The following is a 24,624-nucleotide window of genomic DNA, read 5'->3' as shown; positions in this document are numbered from 1 at the left end:
GATCGCAGGGGCATCTGGCAGGAGTTAGAACTGCAGGAAGCACTGCTCAGTGGTATGTGGGACAATGGAGACAATCAGTCTTTAGTAACTTAGAGACGGGGGACATCTTTGCTTTCCCTCCATTTCCTCTTAAACAGAGCTGATATTATGTAGATTCTGAAGCTGCCTGTGGTTTGCTCCTATCTACTGATATTTGTAGAATCATGAGAATCACCTGTGACCCACTTTTGTTGTATAGCTTATCCATGGATCCCTGGTTTTGATCTTAAGAGCTCTGTTTTTATGAGGAGATTCATAGAAACTTACCAGCTGTGTGGTTATCTATCTATCTACCTATCTATCCACATATATCCACAACTATTCTATTGCCTTCCTCTTTCCTATCTTTTTTCATTCATTCTTTCTTTTTCATTCCCCTTTTTACGTCTCAAATCACTTTAAATGTATTTATTTATGGTCTTGAAAGCAGTTTCACCATGTGATATATCCCTATTCCTGTTGTCTAATTTTTGTATTAGTAGATCTGCTGACTCCTCTTTATTGTGGGGCTTTCCTTGTGGTTTTAATAATTTAATCTGTGTGCTCACACATTAATGTCTGCAAACTATGAAACTATTGGTAACCCCTGAAAACTAGTCACTTTAGAGCAGGTTAGTGTTTTCTCAGGTTTATCAGAAATTTGGAACAACCTTTCATGGTTATCTTTTGACTTGTGGTCCCTAGACCATATAGCTACTACAGAGTCAACCTCCACCTCTTTTATGTTGAAAGACCAACCTTTTCATGAATTCTCAGGAACTTATTTTTTAAACTTATGCTGAGTTCAAAGATAAAAACATTTCCTTGTTTTTTACCTGTGTTTATTGACCTATAAACTCAAGTTTATGTAGGGATACCACTATTAACTCCTTCCTCCCTCAAGATCTTGGCCTTATTTTCTTCCCTTTTAATGATACTAAATCCCAACCATTGCTTCAAGGCCTTACTTTAAATCTTTTTTTTTTTTTAAATGGATCTTTGTGACCTGTAGGGATTTTTTATTTACAGTATTTTGAGCTTTCCCTTTCTAAGGCTATTTGCTACACTTTTGGAGGGTATTTCTTAAACAACAGAATTTTCAGTTTGACAGGAACAACTATCTCCAATCTATGGCACTTGCACAACTGGAACTAAAGAAAGACTTTCCAAAAACAGATTTCCATTTCCAGATCCTTATTCTTCACTGCTCTCCTAAAATGTATCTACCTGATTGCACTTTCACTGTTCTCAGTTGCCATCATTCTTTTTGAAATTATCCTCTTCCTATGTTAATATAAAGGTCTAAGTCCCATTGCTCCCTTATCTTGTAAGGTTCATTTCCATGGATACAGACATCCCAGCCTGCCAAATAAAGGGGCAATTTGGGTCTTTGTTGAGAAAATCAATGGCTCAAAGGATAACAAATAGTTCAGCAATTTCAGTGCTTTCCAATTTTTGCTTAGTGCAACAAAATTAGAATGGAACCAAACTGACTTTTATTAGTTCGTAAAAAATAATGTCTATTGGCAAGTCACAACGTGACTTTTGGCATGAAATCCAAACAATGTTCAAAGAATGAAACAACATTGCTATAAAAATCCCTTTCTTTTTCCACACTACTTTTTGTGACTGTGATTTCTCAATGATTCCTTTTACAAACACCCACACACACACAAACAAAAAGCAGGAAAAGAGTTACTACTAAACCTAGCTTCTCTCTGAAATGTCCATCAAAATATGTATAAGCTAATTGTGAAAACACTTAATCATACCAATAAGAAATGCATTTTACCATAAAATTTTACATTTTAAGATTGTTTTCAAAATTGGCAATATATTTATTTTTTGATAAATTGTATACTAGTAATAATTGGAATGATAATTTAATCCAGAAGAAAAATTTCAATGATTTGAGTATTATACTTCCCAGAAATTTAAAATAAATTATATATTTGCTTTTGTAATTTATGAAAAGAAATATAAATGTATATATGCACAGTTATTGCAGTATACTATACTAATTACAAAATACATTGAAACATAAAATATATTAGGGTAACTTTCTACAGGGAAGTGGAAAAAATATGAGTTTTAAGTGAAAAAGTAACCAGTTAAAATTTTTAATTATAAAAAAAGAATATTAATGCCTTGATATAATTTTTTAGGTGGTTATGGTGGATATTAAATTAACACAATATTTAGAGGAATCTAAATACATTGAATACATTTTTTAAAGTGATAAAATTTCATTTAGCATACCTATACTCTAAACAGACTTGAAATTACATTATTTGTAGAAATTTAAATTTCAACAAAGTATGCTAAAATTAAGATAACAACAATGTGTAAAGGTGTGCACCATTGTCCAAAATTATTTTCTAGAAAAGTGTGCAAAATGTTAGAAGATCACTAATCTAATCTGCAACATTGATGGCTATAGAAATTCTACTTAAATTGAATGCATCTTTATAAAAATATTTTTCAAAATTGCATATCATATCAGTGATTCAGCTGGATAGCCTGATATATCTTGTTTTCAGAAGCCTCCTACATTTCTAAAGGCTTATTTATAGAAGTTCCTTTTACCCAATGTATTATGTCTGGATGTCAAGAAAAAATTACAAGGCTTACCAAAAGTCAAAAAGCTCAATTTGAAGAGACAGAGCAACCACTGGAAACAGACATGGCAGGGATGTTGGAACTATCAGACTGGGAATTTAATAAACTATGACTAATATGCTAAGAGCTACAAGAACAGATGGGCAATTAAAGCAGAGAGATGGAAATCCTAAAAAAGAACCAAAAAAAATGCTAAAGATAAAAAATATTGTAACAAAAATGATGAATGTCTTTTATAGGCTTATTAGTAGACTGGACAAGACTGAAGAAGGAATCATTGAGGTAAAAGATATAACAAGACAATCCATAAGAACAAAAAAGCAAAGAGAATAGAGACTGAAGGTAAAAGGACAGAACATTGAAGGGCTGTGGAACAATTAAAAAAGACAAAGCATAGGTGTAATGGGATACCAGAAATAGAAGGAAGAAACAGAAGAAATATTTGAAACAATAATGGCTGAGAATTTCCCCCAAATTAACATCAGAAAACAACCACAGATCTGAAAATACAGAGAACACCAAGCAGGATAAAATTATAAACAAACAACTAAGAAACAATTAAAAAACTACACCTAGGCATATAATTTCAAACTACTGAAAATAAAAAATGAAAAACTCCTGAAAGAAGCCAGAGGTGGGGAAAAACATACCTATAGAGAAATAAAGAGAAGAATGGCATCTGATTTCTCCTGAGAAGTCATACAAAAAAGAAGAGAGTAGAGTGAATATTTAAAGTGTTAGTGGGGAGAAAAACCCACCAATCTACAATTCTTTACTCTGTGAAATTAGCCTTTGAAAATGAAGAAATAAAGACTATCTCAGACAAAATAAACAAAGAGAATTTGTTAAAAAAAAAAAAAAGACCTACTTTTCAAGAAATATTAAAAGAATTTCTATAGAGAAATAGTTTAAGTTAGAAATTTGGATCTCCGCAGAGAAAGAATACTGAAGAAGGAATAACTGAAGGAAAGTATGTGATTCAGAAGCTAGAGGATCCAAACAGAAGAAAGTAAAGTGAATTTGCAGGATGACAAGAGATAAAAAATCTCAGAATCATATACACAGAACGAATTCTGGAGCAACCAGTCAAGATTAGACTGGGAAGAATGACTTCAGGAAGGGTGTCTCTAAACAGAAAAATGGAAATAAAAGATTACTTGAGGCAAACAAATCCTAGAAACAAATCCTAGGACTGATGGTGGAGAAATAGTGACAAGTGCATAGAAAATGTCACAAGCTATTTAAAGTTTCCTGTGTTTCAATGAATTGAATGATATCCCTGAGTTCAAATTATACAACATTGTAAAAAACTTAACAAGCAGAAAATTGTGCAATACTTGAATGAAATATATGGTTATGTCTTCATTAATTTAGATAACATGAGAGATGAAAATCGGGGAAGTAAGTATAATGAGAAAAATGAAGACATTTAAGTGCACACTGTTGTGGCATACTTAGTGTTTAAAGGTGATGAAGTTTTGTGAGAAATGGAAAGAGATCCAAAATCTACTTAATAGTCCATCTTTGTAGAATACCTCTAAATACATATGTAAAGTCTTTAATTTTAGTATTTGTAAAATTTTAAAGTTAGGGAAGGTATCATTTTGGAAAGCAGTCTTCTATAGTCCCTGCTCCCACACACCCTGATTAAATGTCCAGACTCAAAAGGCCATGATTGTTCGTTCACCAGTGCTACTTCTCAGAATCGTTAATGAGTTTACTTTTTTTTTTCTGATGAGTGAGATGATGTACCACAGGAACGCATCAAGTAATCATGAACTGTGCCTGTTTACCCTATGGAAAATAATAGGCTTGCTTACTGCTTGCTAGATAAATGGCAGGTTTCCTAAATTTAGAAATCATCTCCTATGGTTTGCCCTCTGCATGAGCAGGCTCTACATGACTCTTTATGCTACTCTATAAGATTTGGTTTCTGAGAAAACAGTGCAATGATGTTACTCTGCCTAACACTTATTACTATGAGTAATAGATTGTCTTCTTTTTTTAAGATTTTATTTATTTATTTATTCATGAGAGAGAGAGAGACAGAGACATAAGCAGAGGGAGAAGCAAGCTCCATCCAAGGAGCCCGATGCAGGACTTGATCCTTGATCCCAGGTCTCCAGGATCACACCCTGAGCCCAAGGCAGGCGCTAAATCACTGAGCCACCCAGGGACCCCCTGTCTTTTGTCTATGGCCCAAGAAATTGTCTTCAGTCAATATCCATGGAACAATATTAACTCATAACTTATTAATTCATGTGATTATTTTAGTAGACACTTTCCTCCTTCTCGTTTCCTCCATATTGTCAAACTCATTTAAATAGTATTAAATTCCAACAGTAACATGTAGCAAACTATAGAATCTCTTAAAAATGTGTTGGATTCTATCACATCATTTGTGATCATATGTGATTCAGAAATTGTTGGAGATTATTAAAACACTGGAAGTTGGGTCAGAGATTACCCAGATAAGCAATTGACAATTGGATTGATTTTAATATCTGACTTGCTTTTTAATTTAAAATATATTTAGTGGATGGTTAAGGTTAGAAATATTCTTCCAAAGAAACTTAAAGTAAATTCACATACTATTTTTCTTTAACTTCAGAAGCAGATGCAGTTAGTCATTGATATATAAACATTCAATATTTTAAAACAATTTAGAATGGATGAGATCATTTTTGTTCAAAGATAATCTCCAAAGAGTTAATGGCAAAAAATGTCTTAAAATGAAAAATTCAGAAAAAAAAATAATTTAACAGATAGTCAAGCCTATTTCTCCTACCTTATCAAAGGAAGCAAGTAAACTTAATATTTATTACCAGTAAACATATGCTATTTTACTGTGATATACCATAATTACAACACAATGAAAAACATTTAAAATTGTTTCATTAAACATGAAAAGGACAACAGTATAGAGGTTTAGATGAAGTGAAGAACAGAATATTCTCTGTTGGAAAGAATATTCTCTATTACAAGTTTCATAGATGAGGACCTTATGGGTAAAGGCAAGAGTAAATTTCAGAATTTCCATGGGAATTAAGGACATCAAGGCACTAGTAGCCTGGATTTTGGACAGTCACTATATGGACACTTTTGTCATCTTGCACTATTGTGAGATTGCAGACCAAACTCCAAAGCCTTAGTAAATGAAGAAAAAAAAAACTGATAAGAATGAGAGAGAGATGAGGATGGCAGAGCATAAATCAACCATATGGCATGAATCTCAAATGAGCAGAGATCTTTATTCAAGAGTCAAAAGGAAATAAGTTGTCTAGAAAATGGTATCTTCAGAGAAATCCAAATTTTGATCAAAATCATGGATCCTAACTAGAGTTTCATCAATGGGATAAAACTGTGTGGGTGTTTGTGACCCATAAAATAAGAGTTCCAGGAAGCACAATGGAAGGGAAGAACCATAGCCAAAGTCAGATTCAGAGTCCAGGGGCATATAAAGATGAAAATTAATGAGCAGATTTTAACCTCATAGACCTATATTTTAAATTGTAAGGTAAGATAGAATGGGATTAGCAGGTTTAAGATCAATGGAAGGAATTGGGGAGAGCATTCTCTCAGGTCTCTTTTAGGACTATATTTTATATTTTCCTTTGAAAGTGTAGACTTCTTATATTAATATGAACATTTGAGTCTAACTACATTTTCTTCATTCACACTGAATTTTAAAAAGTACATTGATTATAACTGCAAATAATGAAATTGTTTTCAAACATTTTTTTAAAGTAGGAATATGGACAGGCTGAGAAAGAAGATACTTTTTTCTTCATACTATTTTAATGCTTCTCATTTCTCAAAGAGAACCCTCAGGCAGTCTTGTATCTGTTATAGAGACATTAAAAAAATACAAAACTCTGTTCCTATAAGACATTTGCACATTTTAGAAAAGAGTCTTTTCTGAATTTCATTAGTATCATCAATGAAAAGGAGGACAGAAAAGATATAGTGATTAATGCATATTAAATACATCATATTTTATTTCATTCTGTACTTAGAGACAGGAAGATTAAGCTAAACATTTCTACTTTTATTTCTCTTGCTTCATATATGATATAATAAGTGAAACTTATGGATATAATGTTTTGGTTAAAAGAGACTTTTTCATGCTACTAAGCTCATAGGAAATAACACCAATAAGTTTAAAATATAATTCTAACTCTTCAAATTTATCATTTACTTTATTTTACATGATTCTTACCTCTATACTTAGTAAGTTGAATAAAAAATAATTCATGGTGTTTTTTGCATATTTTTTTTATGCTTCCTTAAAAAATATTGAAACTGCTTCAGAAATGTATCCCTCATGTGCTTACCTATCTTTACCTTTGTACCTGCAGCGAGAACATTTAAAACTCCTAAGCAAGCCAGAGCTGGAATAACCAAATTGTGGGCCATCATGTATTAATCAGGGCTATTTTCACAATGGTTGTGGGCACTTTGTTTAGAAAGGAATGATTATTTCAACTTCTAAGTTAAAGCACAAGGTCAAAATAGAAAGTGAACAGAAATTATTTTCAGGCTTTCTCTCTTATAATAATATACATGGATCATCAGCCCATATCTAAACTAAACATTAAAGGATTTACCAATTACCTTGCTTAACTGAAAACTTTTTGCTCTGCTAGAGGCAACATATTGCTGCTCTCTTCATTTCTTCTTTCTCTCTTCCTTCTTTCCCTCCTTTTTTCTTTTTACCTTCCTTTATATATTTTTCTTTTTTTTTTTTTTTAAAGCAGGGGTGCATTTGTGTTCAATGCAAGAAGGACATTTTAGCAGGAGGGTGAAGCCTGTCATTTGTATGATGGAGAGGATAAAATATTAAGGGTTTAGGTCTTCCACCCTAATCATAGAAGGTTGACTTCTATATAGTCCATATATTATAAAAAATATTTAAAATGACTGTGTTGAAGCAGTCTTTAGGTTTTCTAAGTTAAATTTAATTCTTACTATCTTATTAGCAAAAATCAATTTCATAGGAGAAAATAGGCTTTAAAGAAATCAGTCAGTTTAGGAGGTTTTGTTAGACTGAGTGAGGAAATGTACTACAAAAATTACTACAGTGGGAAGTCCCAGTATACCATTAGAAACATTGAACTACAGTTATCATTTCAGTAGCTCTGAGAGTCTACAAAGAAAAGGCTAAAATGATCTTGACCTTCTTTGCAAACAATATGAGGATTTTCACTTAAAAATTAAAATTTAATTCAATCAAAATGCTGAGTGTCTATTGTACATCATTTTCTATGTCAGAAATACTGTATCTAAATGATAAATAAGATGCAATCCATCAGGAATCTTTTTTGAGTTTTGGGTTGTGAGATTGGTGATCTATTCATTTTATTTTCCCCAGTGGATCTTCCAGTGTAGACAATTTCCAGAATGACTTTTGAGATGTTAGAGAAAAAAATGTAAGACAAAGTCTACTTTTGCCTGTGATGGATTAATTTGCTGAGAGAATTTAGTAAAATTTCATAATATGCAAAATGAATTGCTTTGAAGTTATGGGAGAGCTACTAAAACACCAAATTTGACATACCAAGATCTCTTAGACCTGGAAATACATTCAAGTTAATCTAGCAGTTTGAGAACTGTTTTTGCCTTGTGGCATTTGAAGACTCATAAGGGAAAGAGAGGCTATGCACCAAATAGAAATTTACAGGTAAGTAGAAGAAAAGATAAACCAAGCACATAGCCCTATCAAATTCAGGAGAGATAAAAACTAGAGGTTAGGGCTCACCAAAACTGAGACTCCCTAAGAAACTCTAGGGCTCAGTGTAAATAGATAAGGCTTCAAAAGTTTTGAAACTCAGCTTGAATCTGCTCACTTTCTGATTAAATTAAGGAGATACATTTTTCTCTACCTGTCAGAAATAAATGTTAATCTCTCAATGAAGAACACATTGTCCAGAGATAAACTACTTTTCCCAAATTGTAACTATATTCAATAAAAAATTGCTAGCCATATGAAGAGACAGGATCAAAAGAAAAACATGATAAAAACAGATCTATTGTTCCTCAAAAAATTGGAGATATAAGAAATCAGTCTGAAAATAACTGTTATTGATAAGTTGAAGAAAAGAGATGAGGAAATGGAAAAAAAATGAAACGAAAATTTAGAAAAATAGAATCATATGGAAATCTAGTCCTAAAATACATAGCAACTAAAATGAAGAACAGAATAGACAGATTTAACATACAATTAGACAAAGCAAAAGCAATTAGACAAAGCAAAAATAAATAGATAAGAATAGTAGGAAATATGAGGCTGACACAAAAACAAAAAGAATTGAAAATACATAAAAGTATAACATAGATAAGATGGCAAGTTACATATATATATATATTTACAGTTCTGAAATAGATTACAGGGTAGTGGCAGAAATAATTTTTAAAGAGATAATAGCTAAGAATTTTCTGAATTAGACATCCAGCCATAGTCGAGAAAGCATTATCAACCCAAAGCAACTTCAAAACAAACTATGCTAGACATAAAATAGCAAAATTGTTGAAAATTGAAAACAAAGAGTAAGTCTTAAATACTGTCAGACAATAAAGACATACTCTCTTCAAAGTAGCAAAAACAGGATCTAACCCAATTTTTCAACAGAAATGATGGAAGCGGAGAGAGGAGGGGCAAGACGGTGGAAGAGTAGGGTCCCCAAGTCACCTGTCCCCACCAAAGTACCTAGATAACCTACAAATCATCCTGAAAATCTACGAATTCGGCCTGAGATTTAAAGAGAGACCAGCTGGAACGCTACAGTGAGAAGAGTTCGCGCTTCTATCAAGGTAGGAAGACGGGGAAAAAGAATTAAAGAAACAAAAGGCCTCCAAGGGGGAGGGGCCCCGCGAGGAGCCGGGCTGAGGCCGGGGCGAGTGTCCCCAGGACAGGAGAGCCCCGTCCCGGAGACGCAGGAGCTGCACCGACCTTCCCGGGCGGAAAGGGGCTCGCAGGGAGGTGGAGCAGGACTCAGGAGGGCGGGGATGCCCTCAGGCTCCCCGGGACAGTAGCAGACACCTGCGCCCCGGGAGATGCGCCGAGCTCCCCAAGGGCTGCAGCGCGCACGGGGGACCCGAAGCAGATCGGGGGGGCTCGGGCGGAGGAAGAGGCTCCGTGCGGAGGGGGCTGCCCGGTTCCAGGAGCAGCTCGGGGGGTCTCGGGGGCGGCTTCCCGGGGGCTGCGGGGCGGGAGCGCGAATCCAACAGCACAGGCTCCGGAGCACAGGGCGCCGGGACACAGCCCAGGATCCGGCCTCCCCCGGGACAGGCAGAGGCCGGGAGGGCCCAGGACAGCGAGGACGCTCCTGCCCCAGCTGAGCAGATCAGCGGCTCCGCCCCGGAGCCTCCAGGCCCTGCAGACGGAGAGCTCCGGGGTTCCTGCGGGGGCTGACTCCAGGGCTGCAGAGCTGGCCCCGCCACTGGGGCTGTTCCTCCTGGGGCCTCACGGGATAAACAACCCCCACTGAGCCCTGCACCAGGCAGGGGGCAGAGCAGCTCCCCCAAGTGCTAACACCTGAAACTCAGCACAACAGGCCCCTCCCCCAGAAGACCAGCTGGACGGACAAGTTTTTTTTTTGAACTTGGCCATAGTAACTTCTTGCAAGATACATCCACGAAGAAGGCAAAAGAAACAAAAGCAAAAATGAACTATTGGGACTTCATCAAGATAAGAAGCTTTTGCACAGCAAAGGATACTGTCAACAAAACTCAAAGACAACCTACAGAATGGGAGAAGATAGTTGCAAATGACCTATCAGATAAAGGGCTAGGATCCAAGATCTATAAAGAACTTCTTAAACTCAACACCAAAGAAACAAACAATCCAATCATGAAATGGACAAAAGAAATGAACAGAAATCTCACAGAGGAAGACATAGACATGGCCAACATGCACATGAGGAAATGCTCTGCATCACTTGCCATCAGGGAAATACAAATCAAAACCACAATGAGATACCAACTCACACCAGTGAGAATGGGGAAAATTAACAAGGCAGGAAACCACAAATGTTGGAGAGGATGTGGAGAAAAAGGAACCCTCTTACACTGTTGGTGGGAATGTGAACTGGTGCAGCCACTCTGGAAAACTGTGTGGAGGTTCCTCAAAGAGTTAAAAATAGATCTGCCCTACGACCCAGCAATTGCACTGCTGGGGATTTACCCCAAAGATTCAGATGCAATGAAACGCCGGGACACCTGCACCCCGATGTTTCTAGCAGCAATGTCCACAATAGCCAAACTGTGGAAGGAGCCTCGGTGTCCATCGAAAGATGAATGGATAAAGAAGATGTGGTTTATGTATACAATGGGATATTACTCAGCCAGTAGAAACGACAAATACCCACCATTTGCTTCCACGTGGATGGAACTGAAGGGTATTATGCTGAGTGAAGTAAGTCAATCGGAGAAGGACAAACAGTGTATGTTCTCATTCATTTGGGGAATATAAATAATAGTAAAAGGGAATATAAGGGAAGGGAGAAGAAATGCGTGGGAAATATCAGAAAGGGAGACAGAACATAAAGACTCCTAACTCTAAGCGAACTAGGGGTGGTGGAAGGGGAGGAGGGCAGAGGGTGGGGGTGAGTGGGTGACGGGTACTGAGGGGGACACTTGAATGGATGAGCACTGGGTGTTATTCTGTATGTTGGTAAATTGAACACCAATAAACAATTATTTTATTAAAAAAAAAAGAAATGATGGAAGCTAAAAGACAATTGAATGGTATCTTCAGATTGCTGAAAGATAAAACCAGCCAACTGGGAATTTCATTTCCGTTGAAGAAATTCTTTAAAGAGTAAGGTGAAAAGAAACATTTACAAAAACAAAAACAGGGGCACCCCGGGTGGCTCGGCGGTTTAGCACCTGCCTTCAGCCCAGAGCCTGATCCTCGAGACCTGGGATCATGTCCCATGTCCAGCTCCCTGCATGGAGCCTGCTTCGTGCTTCCCCCTCTGCCTGTCTCTCTCTCTCTCTCTCTCTCTCTCTCTCTCTGTGTATGTGTGTGTGTCTCATGAATAAATAAATAAAGTCTTAAAATAAAATAAAAACAAAAACAGAAATCTTCACCGGCAGACATTCACTAATAAGAGACTAAGGTGAGTTCTTAAAATGATTATTGATAGTCATAACAATGCAAGAATGAATAAAAAGTAGAGGAAAGGATAAATATATGGGCAATCTCAGTAATAGTCTATACTACAAAATAATAATGATATATTATGAGGGATACAATATATGTTTAAATAAAATAAATGACAATAATAACACAAAAGATTGGAGGAAGTAAATAAAATTAAAGTAGTCTAATGTACTCGTATTGTCAAAGGGATATTTATTTATAATTTACTGTAATCACAAAGAATGTGTATTGTAATCTCTCACATAACAACCTAAAGAATAATTGAGTGATATACAAATAATAGAAACCCGATAATTCTAGCATCCCTGCCAAGTCAGATTCTGATGCCTGCTGTCTCTTTAAATTGTGTGGGTTTTTTTTTGTTGTTGTTGTTGTTGTTTTTTTTTTTTTTTTTTTTGCCTTTTGGTATGCCTTATCATTTTTTCATAATATTCAGACATGACAGTATAGGCAAAAATAACTGTTGTAATGTGGTAATAAAGTGTCAGGGGAGGGGAATTATTCTGTAATCTTAAAGTATATCTGTCTTTTAGTGAGTCTATGCCTCTGAACTGTGAACTTCACTAATGTCCTCAGTTTTTTTCTCCCCGGGTAGGTGGACTTAGGAAGCCTAGGATGGGCTGTCCTTTGGCATTTCCATTCTCTCACTGAAGGTTAGACCCAACTGGAGCTGGAGGTTTCCCTTTCTCTAGGTCAGTTAGGTTCCTATCATTCCTCAGCAGATTATGGTCTTGTGAACTTCTTTCATCTGAGGTCCTGTTAAGAAGAGTGTCCCTGGCATGTTTCAAAATGGTATCTCTCCCTCTCTCCCTGCTGGAAGTGAGAGAGGATTTTTCTCTGGTATTTACTGTGAAAACCCACTTGAGCTCTCCAAGGTAAATCACATAAAATTGTAGGTACTCCTCTATGTCTGGGTCCCTGTGTAGTTTGTAATTCAAGTTGTCCACACGAAGCCCCCAGCAATTCACAAATAATGGTTCAGGTTTTTCTACCTATTACCAGTTCTCCCTGCAGCTTCCACTCCTGAGTCTCTCTTCCAGTTAGCTGTAACTCCCCAGATATGCCTCTGTCATCCTGATCTTGGGACCAGTGATTTGCCTGTGCCCTCCTGTTCCATGTGGATCCAGGAAGAACTGTTGCTTTTGCAATCTATTAAACCTTTCACTTGTTGAGATGCAGTGGTGACTTCTGGGCTCTTTAGATGAGGAACTGGAAACAGGAAGTCTGTTGGAAACTTTTAATTTTTCTTAAGGTACACATGAATACATGGATTAGTGTATTATATTTTTCATTTTGTATACCTTAAATATTACATTTAAAATATTAAAAAGAAGGATGTCTGCAATAACAATAAGGACTTGAGAATTATAGAAGAAATTAGAATATCTTGCTTTAAGGTTATTTTATCAGAAAGTGTTTCAGTGGAAGGAAATAAATCTCAAGGGGCATGTAGGCTTTGTGGTTTCTGAAAAGATTCTAAGGGGCATGTTAAAAAACCCTGTAAGTAAATGCATTGACTGGTTATAATTTTATCTCTAAAATTCATTTCAAATGATGGGAAGCTACTATATATGAGAACATTTATAACTTAGGTTAACAACTAAGCAACTGTTCTGCTCCAAGAAACTTTGATTTGTTTGTTGCATCACTGTTGCATCTCTTCTAATGTACTTTCTTTAGTATTAAAACCCTGTGGTGTTCAATTTGTCTTCCCTAGGAGGCCATGACCCTGTTGACTATATGATATTGGCATATTCAGTATACATCTTAAGCTGTAGTCTAATGCCCCTTCAACAGAGCTGCAAAATGTACCTATAGTTTTAACCACTTCAAGAGCTACAGAAAAAAATAAAATTAATTTTAAAAATAATTAATTTCCTCATTACAAAAGACCTGCATGTTCATTACAAAATAATTGAAAAATAAATTAAAAATAGTAAAAAAAAAAAAAAAAAAAGGAGAAAGCACTTAAATTGCTTTTACTTACAACTAGCCAGAGCTAAAATTTTAGTGTCATCCCCTTTTTTTCAGTACATAAGCTTCTCCATAATGGTAATCTTTTGGTCTTCAAAAATATATTTAACAACTTAATTTTTTAATAATTATATAAGTGGCATATATATTGTAGAATATCAACAAAATATAAAATGTTATGAAGAAAAAATGTAGGTCCCCTTTGCACAGATACCTGCCTGCCATGCCAATATCTATCCTCCCCCTCTTTACTATGGTTCTACTCAAATAGTGTGGCTCTTTCCCCCAATTACCTGCCTTTGATATTCTTAATTAGAGAAGATGTGAAAACTACACCCATCCAGCCATCCAGCCATCCATTCTTATTTGCTGACAAAATGTTGAAGTGATTTCTATTAATTTTGATGACAATTAAATGAAACTAAACATATAATTGGTTGGCCATAAGTGATTTCCTCTTTGAAAATAGAGGGAGCCTGCCAGTATCAGAATGTTTACAAGGTATTTCATTCCTCTAATATCACTGAATCCACAAATATAAAAATGACATAAACCAGAAAAAAGTTTATAGGTAAGTGTTTATTGTGCTGAAGCTAGACTTTGAAACATATAGAAAGAGAAGGATGATAGAGGAGAACTCCACTTTCAGGAAGAAAAACTCTTACTCTCTGACCCTTCCACTAGCCAGATGCAATTTTAAACAAGGAGCTCTTTTTTTAACTATCTTTTCAATTTTCCTTTGTTATATAAGGAATAAAGCCAGATGGAAGACAGTGCAGGCATTTTCTGATTGCTTTTTGGTTTTCCATTAAGCTTCTTAGCACAGATTAGATAGATAAAAGGATATGGAGTGAATTTTTTCTTGTTGCCCCAGAATTATCAGTGCGGCTCAGAGAAAAAAACAACAGTACTTCACAAACCACTGATAAGTGCTAAAAATTGAGACCAGGAACATTTATCATAGTTTATTAAGAGGTAGGGGAACCCTTATACCCCCACTACAACTTTCTTGACTCTTTAACAGGAGGCTGAGAGGGAGAGTCTGCAGGGTTTCTCTAAACAACATATCAGTAAGCTCATTACCTTGTTGATGAGAGAGAGGGAGAAGGAGAGTGCTTCTTTTCTATCTCAAGACAACTGAGTATAGAGGGAAGAAAATGACTTGTAGAGCAAAAATCTTAGTGGTGCCTGAAGTAAGGGGGAAACTCTTTCCACTCCCGACCTGGATGTCTGCTTAGGCATCCAAAGGCTATACCTGTCTAAGCAGGGGAGAAAAGTGAAGGGAGGTAATGGAGAGAGAGAGAAAGAGTGATGGGGGAGCTGTCCCATGCCCTGGAACAGAACACGTGTTTCCCTTCACAAGTCAAGTAAACATCACAAAAGCATGGACTATCTTGCTGTTATTCCTTCTAAAAGTGGGAGGAGCTCAGTGAGAGCCTATGTGAGGAGGGCAGAAGATGAGTAGACCATTAGAAGGCGTTGAGTGAGAATGGGTCCTTCTACAATAGAGAGGTATTTAGTGAAGAGATTCCACAGGATCCCAGAGTTTTCTTCTGAGAACCATCCTTTGGACACCTTCCAGAAAGAAGGCATCAGGATTTCATCAGGGTAAGTCCAAGGAACAAGGAGGGAGTAGTGCAGTTGTGACCCATCCTTCTTCTCCTTCCCAGTTCATCTATACAGAAGAACCCATGCTTCAGCGGAAAGGGGGAAAGACCCTGCTTTTGCTACAGAGAAAGAAATAGATGATTCTGCAACCATGATTACAATTTAAATTATCAAGTATGCTACATCTTAATGACCAAAGTTTCTGGACTGTTTTTAAAAATCTGCCTTAATTCTATTACAGGACAGGAAAGGAAAATATATCAAAGCTCTGGTGAAAGTGATGACTGTAGAAAAAAAATAATGATTTCAGGTTTATATTTCACTGATTTGAGACTCCTTAAAAAGCTGTTATAGATATGAAATAGGGACAAAACCAAGGAAAATGTCTCTTAGCATTTTTTTTTTTTTACTACTGAAACCCCTAGAGCAAAGGATTAAAATAATGTACTACTTTTTTGCCTTAGCTTAACTAGTTTGAGTATAGGGTACTTCAAACAACTTCCAATAAAGCAGCTTGACAGTTATTTGAAAAGTTGGCAGAAAAGAAAGAAACTGAGTGAAGGAGACAGGAAGAAAAGCAAACAAACAAACACAGGCGCTATTAAAACAAAACAAAAAACACCCAGCCAACCTGTTTTCCCTTCCTTTGCACATCTACCTTTCTACCAACTCTGATTTCATTAGCAATTTCATGTTTAGCATGTTGGTTACAGTAGCTAAGTGTTAATTGGCTATTTGGCATGTTATGCCAAGATGAACCTGATTAATTAAAAGAGGAAGCACTATCCTTTGAGCAACATGACTAGGGCACTGATGTTGATGCCTCAGGTTGAGTGTATAATGAGACTTGTAGCTTCAGGCAAAGGGATGCTGCATGCTTCCAGTCTCTGGCATCGCACCGAATTAAGTATTAGCTGTGTAGTGGACCCCTGCTTATCAGCAACCTTGCTATTACTCTCCCGACCCTGATGTGCATAAGCAATATTTTCATCCTCTTCCCAAGAGATTTATCTGGCTGTTGAAGTAGAAAATGAATATTTTACAGTTCACTTGTCTGATCAATTACCTACAAGCTGCTGCAGTATTTTATAGCCAGTGGGAGAGCTATGTAGGTGATGATAGAGAAATCTGGAGGGAATCTCTCAGCCAACTACACAAAAGGGAGTAAAACCGTGAATGAGCCATCAGTAACAGTTCTTTGTTCATACCAATCTAGCCAGAAATTACAGTGTAACCAATTAATGTACTTAAATGATAATCAGCAGAATGTGAATTCTAGAGGTGAGGAAACTTGACTGCTTGATTAGAGGATAATGAAGTGCAGAATGGTTCAAAGCCAAGCCTTCTCAAGGCAACAACTGCCTTAGTCCTGCCATTTTTGTCTTCAGTAATTGGATGAAAATCTTTTTTTCAGTGACACTTTGGAAATTTAAAAAAAAAAAAGGTAAGTAAAACGTGCATATCTGAAAAAATGTTATGTTCCCAATCTTAAAGAAGGAATATTATCATTGTGAACTTTTGAGGAAACTTGAAAAATTTTAAGAATATCTTGAATCATTTTTATAATTTAATATTATTTTGCATGATCTTTACTGAACAGTTTAAAATGACTTTTTCAAAATAACTTATTTCAGCCTCTCAAAAAATATTCTAAAAGACTCTCACATGTATTAAAGTTAGCTTTCCTGGTTAAAAATATTTAAAAATCATATTATTGGAATGATATTTATTTTTTAACATAAATTTGTCTCAAGCTTTATAAACATATAGCTTAAATATTATGCAAGATATGAAATAAAAGAATGCCTGGAATCCACCATCTGGTTAACAAACTCCACTATTCTCTTCAAAATATAAAACTGACCTTGATGGACTGAAAATTATGTACTGCCTGGTAACTTAAAAAAAAAAAAGAAAAAGATCTGAGGTTTCATTTTGTTTAACAGAGATAAATTTGAGTAGATTTAATTTAGTTACAGAGATAAGAAAAGGCATTTTCAATGACTAAATGAAAAGAATATTAAAGAAACAAGTATCCTAAATACACATTAATTTGAAAGTGATTTATTAATATTTGAAAGTGATTTATTAACATTTGAAAAAGTTATTCCTTAAAATTTTCATAATGAAAATTTTCTTGACCCACCCAATAAAATATTCCATTAGACAATAACTTTAAATTGAAAAATTAAAAATATAAGGTTTATATCCAATAGACTACAGTATATGGGGAAATGATATGAATATATAATGTATTCAAGAATTGGCATTTTTTTCCCTCATCCTATCAGTTTCCTTTTTTTTTTTGTTTTGTTTTGTTTTGTTTTTCTCTATTGTAGCTATTGAAAAAGAAGACAAATCTATATGAAGGAATAGATATTTTAACATCTATTTGATATATTAAAAGTGATCTTGGACTAAGTATTTAAAACTTAAAATGAATTTTGTAGTACAATTTTAAATGGATTGTACTACAATCTTCTTGCATTATGTAAGGCTCAGAATATATTTTTTTAGGATATGAAAATTCACTTACAAAGAACTTTCAAGTAGTAAGATTAACCTGTACCACAGATTGCAATGTGTTTAAAAACAATATGAACTGATAAAAGATATGTGAAAAATAAATAGCACATCTAAAGCCCTTGATATAATGAACCTAACTCAAAAGTATTTGAGCAACTACAAAAATTACGGAGATTTTTATTTCATTGCACAATATCAAAATGATTCTATCAGTTAGCTGATGCATTTTGGTCTTATTTCTAATCTACCTATTCATTTAGTGCTTTTGGCAAAAAACAAAAAGAAGGTCCATCAATCTTTGCTTTATTGATTTTATAACTAGGTCATTTTACCTCATTAGCTTTTGCTGCCTTTTGAGTTATTTTTTTTTTCTGCATATTTCAAGTCCTTCCATTTCCTCTTTATTTTTTTCTGTTTTATTTTTCTCTCCTCAATAATAGAAGGATGATCAATTTATTGTAGAATACCTACTGCTTCTCCTATAGGAGTAAATAAGGACAACATGAAGCCCTTAGACTTTTTTAAGACTGTTCTGGCATTTAGTTAACAGTAAAATACATTATAAAATTAGTATCTGGTAGGTTATGTTTCTCAGATATCAAGTCATATGTTATTAGATATATGTACTTTCTTAAAATACATCTCTCTCATTAAGTGATATTTGAAAGGCAAATTCATGGTTAATAATCCAAGGATAAAAGAGCCAATGAATGAAAAATATTCAGAAAATTGCCTGGCACATAATAAACATTCATAAAGTTTAGCAGTTAAGGAGAAGATTGAACACACTTTCAACTTCAAAAGGATATTTTATGTTATACAATCTTAATTTGAAATAACCACTAACTAATGTTCCTGGGGGAAAATTGACTTTTTTTGTGATTGGCCACTACAGAGTATGTGGAGCCCATTTTTCACCTGTTGATCCTGCTGTCAAAATGGCCTTTGCTTCTGGCTCTTCCTCCCACTGATGGCCTCTTTGCATTGACAGCCCAAAGAAGAGTCACCCAAAACCCAGGCCAACATAATAAAGCAGAACCTTTGAAGATACAATTCAGAAATGTGTAGTTTAAAATAAGCATACAGCCGATTCTTTTACGTGACTCTGACCACAGAAACATACCTTTTCTATTTTGTTTACTTTTTTTCTCTCACCCCCAAATCACCTTCCTGCTACCAGTTTTCTCTTCCATCAAAAATTAGCGATAGATTGAGGAAATTATTACTTTCTCTAGAAAAAAATTACTTTTATATGCATTACTTTAATAGTGAAATAAAAGTTTCTATTTCCATATAAAGGAATTTTAGACATAGGCAAAAATGAGTGTTTAAGCCATCTCATTACAGCAAATTGTCTGATTTGTTAAACAAGTCCAACCCTGGGGTCCAATGGCCAGGCTGATACAACGACCATAAACAATACCTACTTTTTCATCTTCATGGAGTTGGACTGGTTCGCAAAAAGGGAACAGCGGAGTCTAGACTGTATCTAAACAACAGGACATAACATAAGAATTGAAAGATCAGGTTCACATTTTTAGTTCGGTTTCTAACATAGGATATATCTGAATAAAGTTTTTGCATACAACCCCTCGAATATATATTAAGAAAATCTCTAGTCTATGAAAAGAATATTTCTGTAGATTTCATAAAAGATTTATTGAAAGTAATAATTTCTAGCACATTCACATCCCAAACAGTTCTGTATTATCGCTTTATTTTTTACTCTGGTGAGCTAGTATAATTCTTTAAGAAATTTTTAACGTTTTCCTTTTTGCCTTGGTTGATAGGATGCATGGAATGATATGTTTTCTATTAACAATCTTATTCCTAAACTTATATTTTTGGGCAAAATTACCTAACTGATTTTTTCTTTCTTATTTTTCCCCTCTAATTGAAAAGTACAATGCTTTTAATATACTAGCTTTTTGTAAACAGAGAAATAGGAATAACAATAAGTGGTTAGATAGTCAAAGGAAACATCATTTTTTTCTTCTTCAAAACGGTGGTGAAAAAGCTGATGAATTATTTTTAAAACAACTTCAGATGGGACGCCTGGGTTGTTGAGCATCAACTGAGGCTCAGCAGTTGAGCATCCGCTCAGGGCCTGTTCATGGAGTCTCAGAATTGAGTCCTGCATTGCGGTCCCTGCACGGAGCCTGCTTCTCCCTCTGCCTGTGTCTCTGCCTCTCTCTCTCTGTGTTTCTCATGAATAAATAAATAAGTAAAATATTTATAAATCAATCAATCAATCAATCAACTTCAGAAAAGGAAGCACTGTATAAATCCAAAATCATTTAGATATGAGAAAGATAATATGAATTTTCCAATAGTTTTTGCTTATTGCAAAACTATTGGTGAATGAAAATTCACCAACACAAAAAGGAGACTTATTTATTACAAATTAAAACAACATTAAGAAATCATAATTACATTTTTACTGTATGACTGCAGTGTCCCATATAATTTAACTCTTTAGAACAATTTTTAGAAACTAACACCAGCAGAACAACCGATAATAATACCACCATGCATGTAAAAATTTGAAATGAGAAAAGCATTTTTAAAAAGAATCCGGTCTCTTTTTAACCAAGAAAGCAAAAAAAAAAAAAAAAAAAAAAATCATTTTTCTGCTAGTTGTAAATAAGAAAAAATAATACTTTTAAAGGTAGGGAAAGCAAAGGAAGCCTTAAGGGAAGCAAAAGAGCTTTCACTAAGATGTTATGATTATTGTTTCCACATATTTTTATGGGAAATCAGATCCTGCTTTCAGTCTGATGAACTTGGGTACAAAAAAAGCCTGCACAAATAGATGGGATTTTAAGATTATGGTTTTATGGTTCAAGGATTTTTTTTGAAGATTTAGTTATTATGTTTAGAGAGAGAGAAGGAGAGAGAGCCGGAGGGAGGAGTAGAGGAAGAGGGTGAGATAGAAATCCAAGCTGACTCCATGATAAGCACAGAGCCCAACACGGGGCTCGATCTCACAATATTGAGATCTCTACCTGAGCTGAAACCAAGAGTTGGCTCCTTAACTGACTGTACCACTCAGATGTCCCAGGGTGTATTTATTCGTTTGCTTGTTTTTTCTGATTTTACAATAGAGCCCATTGTGTTATGAGGCAAATAGCATTTCTGAGACAAAGTGCCACTAAGTCTCTACTTCACCTTTGTAGCTACAACAGCTCAACTGAGTTCTGGAAAAGCACAAAAAGAGAAATTTCCACAAATGAAAATCATATATATATATACATAAAAGAGAGAGAGAAGATATAAGATGTATTGCACAAACACCTACATAAAGAATATGTATAACATGTATACACAAATACCTACAGATATGCTGTTAAATGTTTGGAATGTGAGCGCTCTTTTCTTTATAAGGCAGGACCACTGCTGTATCATTTCTCCAGATTTATGTATTTTGCATAGAAAGAAAATTTTGCTCACTGAAAAGGTGATAATAGCCTGCATTATTCATTACTGGAATCACTAATTTTTTTTCCTGTAATTTAGAAAATGAGGAGCAATGCTATCTTTAAATGACTTTGTATGGTCTCCTCTAACTCCACAGATCTGTGACTAGTTCAAATATAATTTGTTTTTATTTATTCATAGAATATATTCAAGATAAAACTAAATATGGATGATATCCTTTATTAGGAAAAAATGTTACTGCCTTTTTTTTTGTTATTGCCTTTTTTTATAGATGCAAGATCTGCACAAAACAAATGCTGACATTTTAAAAAAAGATTTATTTATTTATTCAAAAGAGAGAGAGCGAGATCACTCATGCACAAGTGGGGGGAGGGACAAGGGAGAGAACCTCTCAAAGATTCAAAAATCTCTCAAAGAGCTCAAAGCTCTTTCCTCAGGGGGATCCATCTCACAACCCACAAGATCATGACCTGCTCTGAAATCACAAGCCAAAGGCTCAACCAACTGACCCACCCGGGTACCCCAAGAAATGTTGACAGTTAAATATCTAAAGTGAAAATCTTATTTTATCCAATCAAATGCTAAATAAACAAATAAAGAAATAGTTTTTATCCATAGATTCCAAGATTATCCAATCTTGCAGAAAATAATTTGCTAAATTTTCAGGACCTCAGCAATTGAATCCTAGAAACTAAAACTTAGAGAAATAAAAATTGTAAACTATCTCATTGTAATTGTCCTGAACAATGAAAAATCACCTCTTGATGATATTTGTGTGTGTGTGGCTGTCAGTCAGACATCAAAGCCATTTTAATGAAATTCAAGTTTAAAAATATGTGAAACTAGTCATTTTATAAATATTTTTATTCCACCTTAATTTTTTAATTAAACATTTTATTTCAAGATTATTGTAGGTTCATATTGCAGTTGTAAGAAAAAATATGGAATATTATAATAATACATTGTACTCTTTACCTAGTTTTCCCCCATGGTAATAGCTTACAAAACTATAATATAGTATCATGTCAAGGATGTTGACATTAAGAATCAATACAGAATACTTCCATCAAAACAAAGATTCTGGACAGCTCTGGTGGCTCAGTGGTTTAGCACAGCCTACAGCCCAGGGCATGATCCTGGAGACCCGGGATCAAGTCCCACATTGGGCTCCCTGCATGGAGCTTGCTTATCCCTCTGCCTGGGTCTCTGCCTCTCTCTCTCTCTCTCTCTCTCTCTCTCTCTCTCTCTCTCTGTGTATCTCTCATGGATAAATAAATAAAATCTTTAAAAAAGAAAAAAGCTTTAACAAAAACAAAACAAAGATTCCTCAGGGTGCATTTTTTTTTCTTTTGCAAGTTTTTATTTAAATTCCAGTGATCTAACACCAATGTAATATTAGTTTCAAGTGTAGAATTTAGTGATTCATCATTTATCATGGTACATGGTATCATGTCATTCTTTATCATAAAGACATATCCATTTCCTTTTAATCCACATCCTTTCTTTAATTTATAGGCAACAGCTAATCTATTCTCTATTTCTAGAATTTTGTCATTTCAAGAAAATTGCACAAATAGCATCATATCAGTATGTATCATTTTGAAGATTGCCTTTTTTCATTTGGCTTAATCTCCTGAAGATGTATCCATGTTGTTGCTTTATATCAGTTTTTTGCTCCTTTTTACTGATGGTAAGTATTCCATAATATGAATGTACCACAATTTGTTTAACCATGAACCCACTGAAAGATATTTGTATTATGTCTAGATTTGGGATATTACAAATAAAGATGGTATAAACATGTATATACAAGTTGTAGGACCATAACAGATTGTTGTGTTAAATACTTCCTCTACATATATTTATCATATCAGTGTTATAATTTTTTCTTCTACCATGAAACATAATTTATAAAACTTAAGAGAAAATCTATTATATTTATCCATATTTTTTCTTACAGTATTCTTTTTTCCCTCATGATGTTTCAAGATACCATCGTTTATCCTTTCTTTTCTTACAGAATATTTTTAGCCATTCATTTAGAGTAATTCTGCGGGTGAAAACTTTTCATTTTCCTTTGTCTGATAATGTCTTGAAGTCTCCTTCATTCCAGAAGGATGCTTTTCTGGATATAGGATTCTGTATTGACAATTCTTTTCTTTTAGCTCCCAAAAAAAGACAACACTTCCTTCTAGCATCCATCACTTCTGATGAGAAATCTGATGATTGGCACTGTTCGTCCCCATAGGTAAGATATTATTTGGTTTTTCTTCATTGCTTCTATTTCTTTGCTTAGATTTTCTATTTCTTTACTGAGACTTTTTTCCCAAGCATATTCATAATTGGTTACTGATAAAAAATACTTTTAGGATAGATGCTTTAAAATCATTGCCAGCTGATTATAATAGCACTGTCATTTTGGTGTTGGCATTTATTGATTGTCCTTTTTTATTCAGTTTGAAATTTTCCTGGTTCCTGATATCATGAGTAGTTTTCTTAAGATTATTTATTTATTTATTTACTTGCTTGCTTACTTACTTACTACTTATGGGAATGAGACAGAGAGAGTGAGACGAGGAGCAGAGGGAGAAGGAAAGGGAAAGAATCCCTCGCAGACTGCACACTGACCAGAGAGCCCAACGTGGGGCTCAATCTCAGGACCCTGAGATCATGACCTGAGCCAAAAATCAAGAGTTGGACACTCAACAGACTGAGCCACCCAGGCGCCCCTGGTGAGTAATTTTTTAACTAAAACCTAGCCATTTGCGAAGTCATGTTATAAAACTCTGGACCTTATTTGACCTTCTATTTTCTGACTCCTTTTGACACTGCTCCAGCAGAGTAAGGGAAGGAGAGCTACATCTCATTATTGCCAGGTGGAAGTAGAAGTTGATATTCCCCACTCAGTTTCTATTGGTACCTAGGAGTGGGTCCTCATTACCGCTGAATGGAGTGGGAGTTTCAGATCCTCACTAAAAATAACTGATATCTCTCCTTGGCTGTGAGGTGTAGGAGTGTCTCTTTACTGCTTCTCATGATGCCTCCCCCAACCTCATCACCTCCAGACACTGTTGAAAGTCCCAACTCTGTCTTAGGCATCCTCTGACACCACACAAGCATGGAGGAGGAGGAGTGCACGTGTTACTGCTGGGTGGAAGTGGATATCCAGGGTTCCCCTGTCATCACTGACACTACAGGGGTCCTGGATGTTAGCACTCAAAGGAGATGAATGTTTCAGCTCCTTACATGTCTTATTCTGGCACCACTTTGGTCAGAGA

At 35.1% G+C, this 24,624-nt stretch overlaps 1 long non-coding RNA gene across 3 annotated transcripts in view; it reads right to left on the bottom strand.

Annotated features, from left to right (window-relative positions):
* Positions 1-24,624, bottom strand: part of LOC144288341 (uncharacterized) — a 164,484-nt gene that overhangs the window by 124,979 nt on the left and 14,881 nt on the right. For all 3 annotated transcript variants that reach the window (XR_013356290.1, XR_013356288.1, XR_013356289.1), the window contains exon 2: positions 19,336-19,397. This is a non-coding gene — a long non-coding RNA (uncharacterized LOC144288341). The remainder of the gene's footprint in view (positions 1-19,335; positions 19,398-24,624) is intronic.

This window comes from Canis aureus, chromosome 18, assembly GCF_053574225.1.
Source record: "Canis aureus isolate CA01 chromosome 18, VMU_Caureus_v.1.0, whole genome shotgun sequence".
NCBI classification, from domain to species: Eukaryota; Metazoa; Chordata; class Mammalia; order Carnivora; family Canidae; genus Canis; species Canis aureus.
This window is presented reverse-complemented; position numbering and strand designations above follow the sequence as displayed.